Below are 18,594 nucleotides of genomic sequence, written 5' to 3'. Positions count from 1 at the left end.
AGAGACATATCTACTCTTTTCTGAAGCTTAGGTCGGAACATAGGATCTAACTAGTGTTTGATGCCACTGGGTAGATAGTAGGATGCTATTAGTTATAACCACAAAAATTAGAAATGATTCAATCTTCAGCAATAAGGAGTTGCTTCTATTATGGATTCTTTAGCCCGTCTTGTTCATCCAGACAGCTAAACGATACTAAAGCTAAGCACATTGACCTCTAGGGAGGAACCTAAACAATCACGTGTCAACGCGCTTCTAAGTGTTTATAGTTATAGATCTGGGTTTTTCCTGCTCTTAGCTGCAGTGCAAGACTCGTAACCGATCAAAGGCTGAAAAGGAGAGATAATTGAGTGCCTGGCCCTAACAAGCCATCCCTATCAATTGCCCTGCCCCCACAGGGCTCGGGCAACATCGTGGAAGAGGGGACGGAAAGACTGTCAGAGATAGATGGTGGGAGGACTGTTGTCAAGTGCTGTCCTCTGGACACGACACGGCTACTCACAAGACCTGGCCAAGGTGAAGCCAGCAAGACCTGTCAATAGTCGCGCTTACAGCAGAATCTGGGCTCAGAGAGTTACAAAAAATGAGGAGGGGCCATGAAAGTTGGGGGATGGATATCCTGCAGGGTGTCATGGGAAATGGGAGGGGCTGGGGACAGATATGGTCAAGGCACATTATATACATATATGGAATGGTTACGAGATAAATGATATTAAAATGGAGGCAGTTGTAGTAATCATACAAGTGTGGTACATAGTATGACATGTGATATATATCTCTCACATGTAATGCATGTTATACATCTGTGAAGAAAATGCATCATCACTATATTAGAAACCCCATCCATGTAGACGTGATACATGATGTTTGATAGCAAATTACGCCAAGCTTGTCATACACATGCAATCTAGGCCTTGGTAGCTCACTCAAACCATGTATTACAGGAGTGACAAAATAAAAGCTCAAAGTCACTATCATAGTGTTAAAAATTTCTGTGGGTCATAAGAATATGATGAATTAAATAGAGTTAAATAAAATATAAATGCAACTTATATTTTAACATGTGCATGTAGGTATGGGTGTGAAAATTTTGGAGGCCACAAGGCAACCATTGGTATTCGCACTTTCTTTGAGACTCACATACTCTGCTAGATTGGGGAGCCAATGAGTCTCAGGACCTCCCTGCCTCTGCCTCCATGACACTGTGATTACAAGCACACGTGTGAGCACAGGATGTGAAGAACCTGCTTAAGCAACCCACCACTAATGTTTAGGAAGCTGTCACCTCACAATTTCCCGCTAGGCCGGGGGTCGTTGGGGGGACATCATGTTGGTGCCCTTGCAGAGAGAGTGCTTGGCTGCCCGGGCCACCCTCATCCTCTACACCTCGAAATTTTGTTATTCTGGAAGTCAGAAATATAGCAAAAGTCAGTTCTACCAATTATAGTCACTGGCTCTTCCAAGGAATATAAGAACATGAAGACAAACTGGAGCAGCAACTTAGTCGAGCAAAACAATCTCTCAACGAATGGAAAGTGGACATCCCCGGGGGGGGGGAGGGGGAAGGGAAAGAGTACAGGCAGGTGAAGGGGAGGGGGAGGGGGGAGGTTCTCATATTGACTTAAGCACTAAAACATGCATGTTATACAGAACATAACTGAGAGCAGACTTACAAATAAAAGTATAAGCTTTTGAAGATATTTTAGTTCTGCTTGTGTATGAATGCATATGATTATATTTGTATGCATGTATATCATTATATACCACATGTGTGCTGTGTCATCAGAGGATTCGGGGGGGATGGGGGCATTGAACCCCTGGAGCTGGAGTTACAGGCAGATGTGAGTCATATTTCTACCTCAAAATTTTTACAAAACTCCAGTTCTTGGAGACCCAGGTCTGTGCAGAGGGTTTGACGTCAGAAGCCCAGAGCACACCAAGATGGAAGACGGGACTTTGTCAAAATTAAAACTGCTCTGTGAGAAACCCTGTTTAGAGGACAGAAACGGGAGCTGGAGATGGAGAGAAAAACATGTGCATACCATGCCATTGACCAAAAACCGTGTCTGGAAGAGATCAATAATTCATTGCTCAACCAGAAAATGGCCAGTGATCTAGTGACACAAAGACAAAAGCCAAATGATGAGAGGACATATGAAGATGTCATCGGAGGAGATATTCAGGCAGCTCAGAAGCACATCAGAAGCTATCCACATATTTATGAATGCGGGGGGGGGGAGGGTGGTGTGAGCTGCAATAGCAACAGGCTTTCAATCACTGCACACCCATGGACTGAAATAAGACAGTTGTGATGGTGATGATGGTGGTGATGGTGATGATGGTGATGGCGATGATGACAATAACAGACAGCCAAGACATCACCATCAAATCCTCAACAAGATGCAAAGATTTGCTTCGGCAACACATCACTGATGTTCAAAATGAGTTAAAAATGACTTAGTCACTCTGGTGTTGTCTTTAAAAACTACAGATAATATATAACCAAGGCCTTCACTCTTACTGCATTATTTATTTACTCTGTGTGTATGAGTGTGTGTGTCTGTGTGTGTGTGCGCGCGCGTGTGTTTGTGCACAAACTGTTAGCCAGCCTCAATTAAATGTTTGCCTTTATAAAAATTGCCTAGGTCTTGGTGTCTCTTCACAGCAATGAAACCCTAGCTAAGACAATTACATTACTTATTTATTTTGCACTCTTAGGAATATATTATACAGAATTACACTTATATGTATTCATAAAAATAAGCTATCTTATACATCCACAGAACAGCCGAAATCTAGGAAGAACCCCATGGACTGCAGTGGGCAGCACTACATCTGGAATACTACTTAGTGATAGAAAGAATGACTTGTTGCTGTGGGTAGCGACTTGGGTGTATTTCCAGAGAATGAGACTAAACAAACAATGCGAAGCATGCTGGGAAGGTGGGTCATTGAGCAAGAACACGCTCACACTTTCAAGGCAAAGGCTGAGTTTAAATCCTCAGCATCATGTAGAATTTGGGGCGTGTCATTCTGGGTGCCATAATCCCAGTGCTATTGGGGGTGAAGACAGGAGGATGGCGGAGCTTACTGCTTCTTGCCTCACACAGAGCTCAGTCAAAGACTCTTCTTCAAGGGCATAAAGCAGAGACAGATCAGAGTAGACAGCTCTATCCTCTGGCTTCAGACACGCACGGACACACATGCGCTCATACACATTACACACCCACACAGAGGAAGAGAAAGCACATGTCATACTTACACGTTACAGTCAGCCGGAACTCCAAACTCCATGCATTCTAGGCCCTACCAGCAGACTTCATCTCTGGCCATATTCTTCACCTGACAAAATTACAGAGCCAGGGAGCAGCTGCCATGGTGGTTGGCGGTAGACACAAGAGGTGAATGGAAACAGGAGTGGCTCCGTAGGTCCATGGGCTCTGATCTTAAGGGACCATCCTGTAATTTGACTGTATCGATGTCAACACCTTGTGTATATTTCTCTGAATTGTGGGAGGAGTTTGTTTCTGGGGAACCTACGTAAAGGGTACAGGATCTTTGTAGAATAGAAATCTACAACTACATCTACATCTGCATCTACGATTACGGCAAGAGTAAATGCTGCCAGGCACCCTAAAGAACACACCTTTGATCCCAGCATTTAGGAGACAGAGCCAGGCAGATCTCTATGAACAAGAGGCCAACCTGGTCTATATAGGGAGTTCCAGGTCAACGGAGCTACAGAGGGAGACCTGGGGTCAAAACAAAATGTTTGATTGTTACACGAACATCATAAGAGTGTTTGTAGCCCAATCCAAATCTAATGGCTGTTGTCTATATTCTTCTTCAATCTTCCCCTCCCCCCACCCCTGCACCCTCTATTTCTGGTCATTAAATCACAGTCTAATAAAATATTAATTAACCATAAGAAGGTAAGGTAAAGCAACAGGTAAGATTTGTGCACAAAAAGTCATTTTCAGGGTGGAGAGCCACGCATGAAAATTAGCATTCTGAACTGTGGGCAGGAAATCCTATCAACAGCCACTTCTGTCTAAAGTGCAGATGAGTCCACCGGCTCTCTAATATTGTACAGCCACCAAGGGCTGCAGTTACGGTGGCAGCAATGACTGTCACTTGCTTGCTCACTCATTCAAATCAAGTGTGTGCAGAAGGTTTCTTACTGTCTTCCTGTCACTGGGAAAACTCCTGGTTTTTGCACAAGCCTCTAAAGTGCACTCAGAAACTGAACATTCTAGAGGGTGTGTAAAATAGATAGATAGATAGATAGATAGATAGATAGATAGATAGATAGATAGATAGATAGATAGATGCTCCCGCTGAAAAAGATACTTTTAGTAAGGAGGGATATTTTCAGTTTCCTAAGTCTGTCTCCACTTTTCAGACACACTCCTTTTATTAATGAGAGCACTTTTAACTTTGGAGATCTGTTCACTTTCTTCTCAGTCAGACCAGAATTTGCCTGGCTCCCTTCCAAAGACTGTTGCACGCAAGAGAAAGATGCATCGTTTTCAGCTCATCTGGTGAGAGCACTGTCTTTGACCGCTTGGTATGAAGGTTGGGGAAATTTTGTCTCTTGCTCTGTGCCCCTCTCTTCATTTTATTAAACACTAAAGGCACAAAAGTACAACATTATAGCAATATGACAGTACCAATGATGCTCCACAAGTCATACACAGGGGTTGGAGAAACAGCTCAAAGGTTAAAGAGCTTTTGCTGTTCTTACAGAGGACCTGAGTTCAGTTCTCAGCACCTTCTCGGAAGGCTCACAACAGCCTATCACTCCAGCCCCGAGGGATCTACTGCCCTCTTCTGGCCTTCTTAAGAACTGCACCCCCACACACATACCCAACACAGAGACACAGACACATACATACACATAATTTTTAACAAATGAAATCTTAAAAAAAAATCAGTTCAATGCAGCTGTAAAATAGTTCTGAATAGAGGTTTAAATCCATTTGTCACCCAGGAAACGAGGACTGTCTGCCTATGGAATGAGAAAGACCAGATTGGAATAACAAATTCTACCCTGCCCATACCTGATATGTAACTAACCAGTACAGGTCACCAGGGTGAGGGTACTTCAGAGCTTTCCTTTGCTCTCCATTGTTCCTCAGTGGCTCCAAGTGTGGCCCAGTCTCACTCATGAGAGCCCTTAACCACACAGAGTCCTAGAGATTAGACAATGTCTGCTGATCAGAACCCACGGTGGTGAGATCACGTCAATTCACCCTTCAGTGAGCTCACCACATACTAACTTTTTAATTCCAGGCCAAGGCCAGCAGTTATTTGCAGTGCCGTGACCCTCGCCTGGGACTGATGATGTGGAATTTTCCATGATAGGTTGGTGCTGACAGGATTGCTCATTGGATTAAGTCCCTTGCTGCCAAGTCTAATGACCTAAGGTTGACCTCTGGGACCCATGTGATGGGAGAAGAAAACCAGGTCCTGCAAGGTTTCCTCTTTTTTTTTTTTTTTTTAAAGATTTATTTATTTATTATATGCAAGTACACTGTAGCTGACTTCAGACACTCCAGAAGAGGGCATCAGATCTTGTTACGGATGGTTGTGAGCCACCATATGGTTGCTGGGATTTGAACTCTGGACCTTTGCAAGAGCAGTCGGTGCTCTTACCCACTGAGCCATCTCACCAGCCCCGTAAGGTTTCCTCTTGTGTAGGCTATACTTCACCCATGAATGAATGGATGGAAGGATAAATGGATAGATGAATAAACAAACAAACATACAAACAAATAAATAAATACATCAAGTTTTATAAAAAGAAAATTCTTCAGTAGTGATGAGACTCTGAAATGGGAGATTTCCAACATGGGCCATTCCATGGTATTTGACATACATTGGCTACCATCTTGAATTCCAGAGACACACCTTGAAGGTGAAATACAATGCTGGCATCGAAAAGTTGAATTTTCAACTGCGGCTATCGCTATCGCCCAAGAACGTGACATTCACTTGAGAGAATTCACTGCTGTTAATGGTTAGTAGTGAGTAGCCATGTCATGTCCAGAGGACAGAACTTGACAACAGTCCTCCCACCGTCTCTCTCTCTGACAGTCTTTCCGTCCCCTCTTCCACGATGTTGCCTGAGCCCTGTGGGGGCAGAGCAATTGATAGGGATGGCTTGTTAGGGCCAGGCACTCAATCATCTCTTCTTTTCAGCCTTTGATTGGTTACGAGTCTTGCACTGCAGCTAAGAGCAGAAAAACCCAGATCTATAACTATAAACACTTAGAAGCACATTGACACCGTGATTGTTTAGGTTCCTCCCTAGAGGCCAATATGCTTAGCTTTAGTACCATTTAGCTGTCTAGATGAACAAGGTGGGCTAAAGAATCCATAATAGAAGCAAGGTAACTTTGCCACCATGTTATGGACAAATAGAAAGTGTGTCTCAAGGGCTAGCACACTGGACACTTGGCTGTCAGCTTATAAGCTTCTGGGAGATGACTGACAGATCAGGACTTGGCTGATCAAGATCAACCATTCTGTGATATTCTCATAGGCACCTTGGTCACAACTATAAAAAGGACTGATTCACACTGCCAGAAGTTAGCAGATGATCTGAGATCTCATGTTGGAAGATGAATGTGATGGTTTGAATATGCATGGCCCAGGGAGTGGATGTAATAGGGGGTGAGGCCTAGTTGGGGTAGGTGTGGCCTTGTTAGAGTAGGTGTGTCACTGTGGAAGTGAGCTTTAAGACCCTCATCCTAGCTCCCTGGGAGCCAGTCTTCTCCTGTTTGCCTTCAGAGCAAGATGTAGAACTCTCAGTTCCTCCAGGCCCATGTCTGTCTGAATACTGCCATGCTTCCACCTTGATGATAATGGACTGAACCTCTGAACCTGTCAGCCAGACCCAATTAAATGTTGTCCTTATAAGAGTTGCCTTGGTCATGGTGTCTGTTCACAGTAGTAAATCTATAGCTAAGACAATAACCACTGCAAGAATCATCAAGGCCCCCAATTCGGAGAAGCTCATTTGTAAACTCCACAGCATGGATGCTGTCAAGCCAACTCAGGTCCTCTGGAAGAGCAGAAAATGCTCTTAACTTGTGAGCCACTGCTCCAGCCTCCTCACAGTGGGCCAGATCTGGGTTGTGAACCTTGATTTGTTAATCTCTTTATGGCAGAGCTTCTCAAGTCTTAGCTCTGGGCCATCTTTGATGAGCATAAAGACCTACCAGACAAGTCTCTGCTTGGGGAAACGGAGGAGGATAAGCCTCATGCAAGAATTCCACTTCTTCCTCAACTGCTGCAAGCCAAAATCCTACTTCGCTAAACTTATATTAAAACGTTAGCCTGAGGCTTCTTTTTTCCGAGAAGTATTTATTTTGTGTATGTGAGTACACCGTAGCTGTCTTCAGACACACTAGACAAGGACATCAGATTCCAATACAGATGGTTGTAAGCCACCATGTGGTTGCTGGGAATTGAACTCAGGACCTCTGGAAGAGCAGTCAGTGCTCTTAACCGCTGAGCCATCTCTCCAGCCCCCTGAGGCTTCTTAAAGCCCCCCCACTAAAAGTCTAATGTCCATACTGGACACTAGAATGGCTGTCCCAGACTCATTGTAGACACCATTGAAGATAGCGTCCTCCAGTGAGCAGGATTGTTCTTTCACCTTGGAATGGCACTGGGGTTTTCATATTTCTTTTGTTCTGGGAGGCTGAAGTTCACATTGTATGTAGGGGAGGTCACAGTTGGGGAGGTCACAGTTGGGGAGGTCACAGTTGGGTATCATTTTGCCTGTATTTCTTTCCTGCATCCACATCATCTTCCTCTTCCCCAAGCATTATCCTAACTTTAAAGCTACATCCCCAGCCACAGAATCCTGAATGAGTCTCATTTCTCCTACCCTTCCTCTATTTTTCAAAGTTCCCACACACAAATCAAGTGTTTTCCTCATTTAGAATATAAATGCCAGCAGCTAACAGCCTCTGAACAACTCCTCTACCTGTTGCAGAAAGCTGGCCCTTCTGAATCCATTTTCTCAAGGAATCCTTCTGGCAATGCTTTGCGACATGAAGAGTATCACCTCCGCATTACTGGGGGGCGGTGGAGGGGCGATACAGGAATTGTGACATTAAACATCTACCCAGAGTCCTGAACCTACTTGAAACAAGCCAGAAGTCAACTTTTAACTGTTAACGTGGACGCCAGCATTTCCCCAGAAAAGTTAAATCCCCAGCAATGCATAAACTGGTACAAGGGTCAAACTGCCCCTAGGAAGTGGACATCTTGCTCCAAAAAGAGAAATCAAGTTGTAACTGTGTGTGCTTTTATCTGGACCATTGAGTCACAGCTCATCCACGTCCGTGTACAAATGAAGTTTTGACTTCAAGTTCACCGGCATCAACTTCAGTTTTAAGGGAGCGCTTCTGAAATTGAAGTCCTAAGATGTTAATTAATCCAGGACCCCAAAGTCTCCCAGCCATGTGTAAGATGTGCTTGCTTTGACAAGGCTTCACACTCTCCCGCTCTCCTTCAGTCAGGATTCTTGGCAGAAGTCTGAAGATCCAAGCATGCATTGCTAATGACACAAGAGGTCAAGAAGTACTACAGGCAACTTTTCCACTTCCTGGATCTGCTCAGCAGCTTTCGCAGTCACCGTGGCAACAAGCTTAGAGTCCAAGCTGACAGACTCCTCCTATAGATGATCCCTGGGCTTCCCAAGAGCACCCTGCCCTTCCCTCTGGCTGACTCTACCCTCCCAAAGTCAGTTCCTCTGTCTCTTTAAGACAGATAAAATGCTGAAATCTGAAGCCTTCCCTGTGTCTCCTGGAAACATCCCTAGAAGATGTGATTGGCCCCTAGGATATGGAAATCAAGGGAGAGGAGAGTAAGCGAGGAGACACCAGGAACAGGACTGAACCTAGCAATAGGTTCTCTCTGTCCTGCTGGCCGGGAACTACACATTCTCCTATGTCAAAACAGCACTGGCCTGAAGAGTGTTAGAGACCAGGGACAGGTATTGTTCCCAGGCCTGCGAGTGACAGATATAAAGCTGGATCTTGTGAGGATGCTCTCTCAACTCTCCCTCCCAGTTTGCTGTGAGGTCCCTCAGAAGTTGGTACCTGGAGCTTATAAGAGAAGACTCTTCAGTATTCCCCAAGACCTAATTTGCGGGCTGCTACCAATCCCACTTTATAGACTAATGAGCTATCTCAGAATGGTATGCTTTATGAAAAAAAAATTAATGAAGAAACAACAAAATTTCTTATCACCTGTATGTACCTATGTATTCTTAAAGGAAAAAAATGCTAATTTGGAGGAAATTACTGTAGATATCAAGGAACAGTTTAAATTCACCGCAAGGAAAAACACTGGCAATATAATGGGATGGTTAATCATAAACGAAGTGTGGTTTTTAAACGAGTTTGAAATACTTAAAAAGCATCCACAAGAAATGAATTAACAGTGGCAACCCTGGATTGATGGCGTCATTAACGCGACTGTTCTAGAAGCAGAATGATTCTGTTTTGACCCAGAAATAAAACTTCTAGGACTTCCCCAACCCTAGGACATAATTACAGAAGCATGTAAGCGGGTGGGCACAGGGTTCTTTGAAGCAACCATTACCAACACACACTTGATACAGACAATTGCTCCAATCATATCCTCCCGGCAAACTGAAGATTATCCGGCTTTAAAATGGTATTGTTCATTGAGGAAAATCAGAACAGGAACCTGGAGACAGGAACCATAGAGGAATACTGCTCACTGGATTGCTTTCTGGCTCACTCATCCTCAAGCACAGCTAACTTTCTTATAGCCCAGGTCCAACTGCCTAGAGAATGGTGCTGCCCACAGGTGGCTGGGCCCTCTTACTTCATTAACAATTAGAACAATTTCCCACAGACCAGCCTGATAAAGACACTTATCCAACCAAGACTGTTTTTTGTTTTTTTTTTGTTTTTTTTTCTGGTGATTCTAGGCTTTCAAGTTGATGCTAACTAGGGCAACTTTTAAAATATATTAGTACCATTTCCCCTATATGCTGGTCTCAAAAAGTAGGTGAGTTGAGTTAGCATTTTTGATGTATTAATAATACAGCTCAGTACGCAGCAAGTGCTCCACAGTGGCTAGCACACTGTAATATCCATACGGGTGGAGACCTGCATGCAAACAAGAACAACATGTACGTTGGCCTCCATTTCTTCAGTTCTGCAAGTGTTTGTAAGAGTCAGCCGTAAGGTAGGCATCAGGCCCCTGGAGAAACAAAGCAAAGTCCATAATGTTTATCTTCTAGTGTGCAGAGACAAAACCCCAGTTATTCTAGGGTTTATCACTAAGCCAGGTATGTGAGGGTGATTGCAGACAATCTTCTTAAAACCCAGCCTTTTGGTAGAACTCATCCAGTGAGTATTTGATGGCACTTATAAAAGAGATGATTGCACTGGGATATAGCTCAATGCTTGATCACTTGGTCTTCACGATCCTGACCACTGCCCGCTTCTCAGAGTGCATCTTCTACCATTTCTTGCTTCCCTACTTCACTTGAGACACACTACTTGAGTCACAGGGACCACGAGTTCGAGGTTTACTCAGACTATGGAGTGAGTTCAAGGCTAGCCTATGCAAGCTAGTGAGGACCTGTCTCAAAATAAAAAAAGCAAAAGGAAGGCTGGGGATGGAGATGAATGGGAAAGTGCTTGCCTAGCATGCATAGATCCAACTGTTCGATCCCAACACCTCCCTGTAGAAACAAAGATATACGTCAACAAAAGACCTGTTCCCTGAAGAAGAATGAAAGAATCTACCTCTAGCCCCTCTTCCCTTTCAGTCCTTACGGCTGATACCTTTCTATTCATTGGGCCTTAGATGGAATTTCTGCAACAGTTACTTAGCTACTGATGTATAACAAATGACCCCAAATGATCAACAACAATGCATCGCTTCTCACCAATACCAGCTATTAGAGAAACTTAGCGGTCAGTTGTTCTAATCTGAATTGGCTTCATTGATCTGGGCTGCTTTATTCACATATGAACAGTCAAGTGATGGGTTATTATTTTGTGATCACACAACTCTGTATAGTGTGGTCTCTGACCGCTATAAGAGGCTATTCTCGTGGAACAAGCATGAGCCCAAGATAGTAAGCAAAACATTGAGTGAATCATGTTTAATGCACATGTGTGTGGTGTGCAGGCATATGTGTTCACATTTGTGGGGCACTCTCTCTCTACATATATGGATGGATGTACATGCATTTGAAGGCCTGAGGTGATATCAGGAGTCCCCCTTGATTGCTCTCTACCTTAGTTACTGAGTCAGGGTTTCTCAGTGAACCCAGAGCATGCCAATAAAAGCTCCAGCATTCACCATCTCTGCCTTGTCGGCAGTGAATTACAGGCAGGAGTCAGAACTAACAGGGATTTTATTTGGGCTCTGGGATGCAGGGTCCAGTTCCCCGCGGTTTCCTGGAAAGTTCTTTGTCCACTAAGCCATCTTCTCAGGCTTAATTCACCACTTTAATAGAAGAAAACTGTGGATTTTTATAAACAATTGTAGGATATGCCCTGGAGGAACCTTCTCGCCTTCACCACATTCTCTTAGAGGGAATACCTGACCAAGATGAGACCCGAGGCTGGAGAGATCGAGCACGTTCCCTCTTCTTCTAGAGGAACTGAGTTTGGTTCCCAGCTCCCAAATCAGGCAGCTTGCAACTGCCCGTAACTAAAGTTCCAGAACCGCGGAGTCCATGAGTTCAGGCGCCCACTGCTGGCCTCTGTGTACCTGCGTGTGCCTGGTGGACATAAAGTCACAAGGGAGATGCAGACGTCCACGTGGTTTTTCCTGACACCACAGGACACCTCACCTACTTTTTCTCACCGTGACGGCACGCCCCCTGCTCTGTGTTACTGACATCTCAGCAATCACTCGTGTTACCCTTTAAGCACTTGTGACGTTTTGTGAACCTTGTGACGTTTTGTGAACCTTGTGATGTTTTGTGAACCTTGTGACGTTTTGTGAACCTTGTGACGTTTTGTGAACCTTGTGACGTTTTGTGAACCTTGTGACGTTTTGTGAACCTTGGGTGAGCATTAGCCACACAGAGTGTGCCTTTTGGGTTTGTTCATTCCACCCCAGCCTGATCCCCTGTGGTGGTGTTCTGAGTGTCAGTGTACTGCAGTTTGCTGCCACTCAGTCACTCAAGGACCTCTGGCTTGCCTCCCGCTTGTAGATGTTATGAAGAAAGCGCCTGTTAACATCCTCACACAGATATTTTTTTCCCGTTTAAAAGTAAGTCATAGTCTGCCGGGATAAACCTCGGGATGTTTAATGCCATTTTCTTCAACCGTTGATAATTGCCTTAAATATTCCCTATATAAACATTTAGAGCTACATCAGAGAGTGTTATGGTTTTTGCTTCAACCTTCAGAGATAATTTTTAAAGCTTCAGAAGAGGAAAATCAGTTATATCCACCCATCTATTTACTAGCTGGGGTCTTCCCCTTGGATGTGCCCTGGTCCCTCCTTAAACCACTTCTTTTCTGTTTAGCAATCCTCCATTAATTATTCTTCTGAGGAAGGTCTGCCTGCTGCTGGAAAGTCCTCATTCATCCTGTCTGCAAATGCCCTCGCTTCTCTTTCTTTATTCCTGGAGGTTATTGTCCCAAGCTGTAGAGCCCTCATTAATGGCTCCTTCTCTTTTAGTACTCGAAGGGTAAATGTCTTCAAGGCTACCATGTCTTTCCAGCCCTTTCCTCTCGTTGGGAGTTGAATAGTATATATATATTTTATATATATATATATATATATATATATAATAGTCCTGAGAACGTTGTTTTTTTCTTGTGTTCTGTTTTTTAATTCTGTTTCTCTTTGTTTCAACTGTACTACAAATTCTATCTTCTGCCTTTCTTCCATTTGCCCCAGCCTGCTGTTGAGGCTATCCATGACCTTTTCTATCCGAGTGACCTCTTCCTCCAGTCTAAACCTGTGTTTGTTTTCTCTTTATGTCTCAATCCTCAGAGAGAGCACTCTGCTTCCTTACTGAGATCATTGGTTTTTTTCCCCATGTTCCGGTATGACAGTAAGAATTCACGGAGCCATTTTAGAGTGGTTTGATGTCTTTGTTGGGCATTCTATCATCTGTCATCTCAATATTGATACCCATTTGGGCTTCTGAGGCAGGTAGCTCAGCCTGGCCTTGACTTCACTATGTAGCAGTAAGCAGCACTTTGACCTTCTGAGCCCTCCGCTTCCACCTCTGAAGTGCTGGGTTACAGGTGTGTACCACCAAAAAGTTCAAGTTACATTATTATTATTAAATTATTATTATTTGAAGAATAAATTTTGTACTGAAACATCAGTATGGAATTCTGGATCTTAATTAAACTGGTTTCAGACAGATAGCTCTAAAATTGCTTCGGAGTGTGGGGTATTGGGTGTTTGGAAAGCTTGCCTACCCGTGAGGGATGGATGGATGGATGGATATACTGATTTATGGGAAGTGCATGCCTCATAGCTGATGTGGAAATCCAGATTTTCTCCTAGGCTCAGTGATGCTGGAAGACCCTGCTATTAAGTCCCAGTCCACCATCTACAAATAGGTCCCAAGCTTGGTGCAAAATGGATGACTCCTGTTCGCAGTGGGCGTCCTTGTCTCTACCTGCCCTTATCTGGAGAGCAGGACCACCACATCGTCTACCCCTGGAAAGTCACATGGTCCATGGCCAAATTACACCTCTCTCTCTCTCTCTCTCTCTCTCTCTCTCTCTCTCTCTCTCTCTCTCTCTCTCTCTCCCTCCCCCCTCCTCCCTTCCCCTCCTCTCTTTTCCCCTCCTCTCTTCTTCATGTAAATGAAGTATTCCCAGCTTCTCCATCACAGCCAATAATATACTCTCACCCTGAAATTCCCTACCCACTCCCCAAGGTTCATAGAGCTCTCATTCACCCTGATAGCACAAGCTGAATTGAAACACTTGGAGAAGCTCCCAGTTCCCGCCCCTGCCCTGTCCCAGCACTCTGGGCTCCCCTTCATCCTTTCCCATCAGGCTGCTCTGCTGCAGCACCTGGACACTCTGAGGGAGGAAGTGGAACATGGAACCACAGTGATGCTTAAGGAGGCTCTCATGATTGCTGGGGAAGGGAGTTCTGTCTGAGCACATACTCTTCACTCTACCAGCTCCTGGCCCTGGGGAGCTGACATCATTTGTGGGTGATTCCAGCTGCACTGTCTTCTCAGACTAACACACCCAGCAGAAGGGTACCTCTTTGTTTTGGGGTGGGGTAGAAATCCAGACTCCCCATGTTGTGACCAGGAATATGACAGTAGGGAAAGCTTATCACTAACTGGAGGAGATGACAGCCTCAGGTCCCCATCACTGATACCTTGGTAGTATGCTGGGAAATTCATCACGATCTCACAAAGACTGAAGACCAGGCCCTCCCTCCTCTGCCAGGGGTCAGACTGTTTTGGTCAGCTGAATCAGACCAGCCCTTAAAGTTTGCCTTTTGCTTGGCTTCTTGTTCCCACTCAGTACCAGTTCGTCGGTACATCCTTCTGCCTGTGCCACTGGCGTCTTCAGGTTACTGGAGTCCTTAGCAGCATGTATGAAACAGCAGCATACCTTACTCTCCCTATGTTTCAGAGACTGCTCAGGTTCAATCTCTGTATAACATCCTGGGTGCAGCCATAGGGAAGATGAGGGACAGGCACATCACTGTCCCTTCCTGTCAGTGAAAGGCTGAAACTCTTTCATAAGCCTTCCCTTGTATAAACTTTGCTAACGTTTGTCTACACAGCATTGCCCAGAGTGAGAGTGGGTGATTCTAGAGGAAGGTGAGGCCTTAAGATAGCGGTTTTGAACCTGTGGGTTCTGACCCCTTTGGGGTTTGAGTGACCATTTCACACGGGTTGCATATCAGATATCCTGCACATTGCGTATTTATGTTGTGGTTCATAATAGTAGAAAAATTATAGTTATGAAGTAGCAATGAAAATAATTTTATAGTTGGGGTCACTACACCATGAAGAACTGTATTAAAGTGTCACAGAATTAGGAGTGTTGAGTGCCACTGTCTTAAAGCATCACCATTTTCTGTCGTGTCACCTCCTCAGAAACTCACCCCCCCCAACCACATCTAAAGCACCCTTAGGCTTAAACACAGTGATTTCAGATCAGTTATGGAAGTCACGGTTACTGAGAGAACTACAGGCTCATCATTTGCCTCCGACCTCAGAGGATAAAATCATACACCATCTTCTCTTAATCATACCAAATGATTAGGGTCTCAGAGAGCAGCAAGCTCACTCCCACCACACCAAGCCCTGCAGTGTGTGTGTGTGTGTGTGTGTGTGTGTGTGTGTGTGTCTGTCTGTCTGTCTGTCTGTCTGTGCATGTGCTTGTGTGTGCATGTACATGCATGTGCGTGCATGTGCGTGTATGCACATGCACATGTGCGCATGTGTGTGTGCCTGTGTGCATGTGTGGTGCGTGTGTGTGTGTGTGTGTGTGTGTGTGTGTGTGTGAATGAGTAAATGAACCAACAAGCAAATAAATGAATCAAGAAATACCATATTACAAACTCACAAGATTCCCAAAATCTCATCAATGATGCTTTTGGATATCAATGAGCCTCAGGATGGACCCAGGATTTCCAAGCAATTGACATAATTATAAAAACAAAGGCAGAGAAAGAAAAAAGTCTTAAGAGGCCCAAGATATATACCGCAGGAACCCTCAATCATATGGAGAGACACTGCCTTAAAAGATACATTATTTCATGTGACCATAAAACACATTTTGCCTTTAAAAGTCCACTCTGTGAAATGCTGCTTTTTAATACCGCAGAGAAAGGCTTTCAGATGGTGGCAATGGTACTCTGTAATAGTAGCCATTTGTCATATAGGATTTTCAAATATCAGTGGGTTTTGTTCCAAAGCCAGGGATAAATTCGACCTGAATAAATTCTCATCTATGCTGAAAAGACATATTCCTGTAATTAGAAACAAGTTCTAACCACATTGGGGAACTTATCTATCTGCTGTGGCAAAATGTTGAAATCCCAAATCAGAGTTTTCGTTTTTAAAAGGTCTTTTCTAAAGCAAACAGCCATGATGATCTCAGGGAAATGCCAATGTGGCTCCGACACCTCGCCCCCACATTACTAGAGCAACACTGAGTAAAAGTCACTCGGTGCCAGGGCTCGGGGTAGAAAATTAGACTGTCACTCTCCAGCAAAGGAAGAGAAATGAATGCCACGCTTGAGGAAACACTGTTTAAAATAAATAAATAAAAACCCCACCAGGAACAGATGTTGCCAGGAAAGGGCAGAAAGGTAAGACGGAATAAGCTGAGAAGATTTCAGCCACAGATCCAAGAGATGCAAACCTTCATGGTGACGGAGGCTCGTGAGGGTTCTCAGGGACAGCTGACGGAGAAGAAACCCACCAGCACTCAATGCTTGGGTGGGCAATACGACCCAGCGGGCAACGGAGCTTGTTGCCAAGCCTGATAGCCTGAACCCATGTGGTAGAAGGCGAGACCTCTGTGGGTTGTCTCCTAACCTCTACTGTGTACTGTGCAGCAGGTGTGTCACCTATGTATGCAAAAGTAAATAATGTGGCTTTTATAAGAAGCAATTGTTATTCTTTAAATCTACTCTTGCTTTGAAGAGTTGGGGAGACAAAGCATCAACAAAGTGGTTTTGTTTCGCTTCTCACGGATGAGAGCAATTAAAATATGAGGATACATTAATTATTAATGTTGCATTCATGGAGCATCTTCTTCAGGGACTTTGCCCTACTTCCTAAGGACACGTGTAGCACACGTGCGTCTCGTTTACATCTCTTCCAAGCCTTGCAAGATTGAAACTATCCATGTCCTCGAGGCAATCAGTGGCAAAGACATGAAATTATCATACCACAGAGTCCACATTTGAAGTCCGGGCTGCCTGCCTGCCTCCTGGGTTAAGCCTCGGTTCCTGAGCTCAAGTTGCCAAAATCTAGTCCAAGGAAAGTCTTTGTGACCCTGGATTTTTCATGACTTTTTTCATCCACCAGCCGCTGGTCATATATATATATATATATATATATATATATATATATATATATATATATATGAATGTGTGTGTGTGTGTGGTGTACTTGTGTTAGTGTGTGTGTGGTGTACTTGTGTTAGTGTGTGTGTGTTTGTGTGTACTTGTGTTTATGTGTGTGTGGTGTATTTGTGTTAATGTGTGTATGTGTTTACTTGTGTTAATGTGTGTGTGGTGTATTTGTGTTAATGTGTGTGTGTGTACTTGTGTTTATGTGTGTGTATGGTGTACTTGTGTTAATGTGTGTGTGTGTACGCACATGCTCACATGCGTGTGTGCATGTATATGTATGCGTGCATGTGTGTCTTAGTTAGGGTTCCATTGCTGTGAATGTATCCCCAAACCATGCATGCTTATGAGTGTAGAGGCCAGTGGCTGACCTTGGCTGACCTTGCTCAGTCACTCACCACCCTATTTTTTTTTTTTCAGATAGGCTCTCTCACTGAGCCTGGGGTTCCCTGGTTGCACAACACCAGAGAGCTAACAAGACCCCAGAGAACCTCCAGGAATACAGATTCATGCAGGTGGGCTTAGCTTCTCCATGGGTACCAGGGATCTGGCCTCACCCCTGTATTGCAGGCCGTTTACCACATGAAGCATCCCTCCAGCCCTGCAAACTGGTCCTTTTCTATCCGCATCCCTTTTTTCGGAACTGAATCATTCCTGACAGTAAAAGGAAGCTCCGCTAAGTTACTCAGAGGACAGATGAAATGAGGCGGCCATCAAAGAAGCAACAGCCTGGTCGCTGTGTGTGCTCATTGCTGCTGCAAATGGCCATCGGCATCCGGGGAGCATATTTTATCTAGAATTACAATAGTAATCAAAGAATACAATTTGCTTCTACCGTTGGCTTTTATGTAGGAAAAACAACCACATTTCTTGTAGAGTCAACTGAATAATAATCTTCAAAATATAAAAATCTTGTTTTCTGCATCACAAATTTAGTATTAGAGATGCAGCTCAGGGGCTGGGTTCAGTGGGTGGAGTGTGAGCCTGGCATCTATGAAGCCCCGGATGCTGTCTCCAGCACCAACCAACCAGGAATCCTGGTAAATGCCTGCAATTGTAGCGAGGCAGAGGCCAGACAATCAGTTCAAGACATCCTCTGCTACATAAAAAGTTCAAGTACTGACTGAGATACATGAGACCAAATCTCAAAAAAAAACAAAAGGCAAAGAAGAAGAGAGTGAGGAGAAGATAAACGAGGATGAGAAAGAAAAGAGGAGGAGGAGGGCGGAGGAAGAGAGCACAGGATGAGAGTGGAGGAGGGTGAAGGAGGAGGAGGATGGAGAGAGGAGGGTGGAGGAGGGTAGAGAAGGGAGGAGGAGGAGGGTGGAGGAAGAGAGTACAGGATGAGAGTGGAGGAGGGTGAAGGAGGAGGGTGAAGGAGGAGGAGGATGGAGAGAGGCGGGTGGAGGAGGGTAGAGGAGGAGGGAGGAGGAGGAGGGTGGAGGAAGAGAGTACAGGATGAGAGTGGAGGAGGGTGAAGGAGGAGGGTGAAGGAGG

The 18,594-nt window shown here is 44.5% G+C and overlaps 1 protein-coding gene across 1 annotated transcript in view; it reads right to left on the bottom strand.

Moving 5' to 3' along the window:
• Dok5 (docking protein 5) overlaps positions 1-18,594 on the bottom strand; it is a 151,578-nt gene that overhangs the window by 85,700 nt on the left and 47,284 nt on the right. The window lies entirely within an intron of this gene.

This window comes from Mus pahari, chromosome 3 (genome assembly GCF_900095145.1).
Source record: "Mus pahari chromosome 3, PAHARI_EIJ_v1.1, whole genome shotgun sequence".
In the NCBI taxonomy this organism is placed as follows: domain Eukaryota; kingdom Metazoa; phylum Chordata; class Mammalia; order Rodentia; family Muridae; genus Mus; species Mus pahari.
The sequence above is the reverse complement of the archived record's forward strand: the minus strand, read 5'-3'. Positions and strand labels throughout refer to the sequence as shown.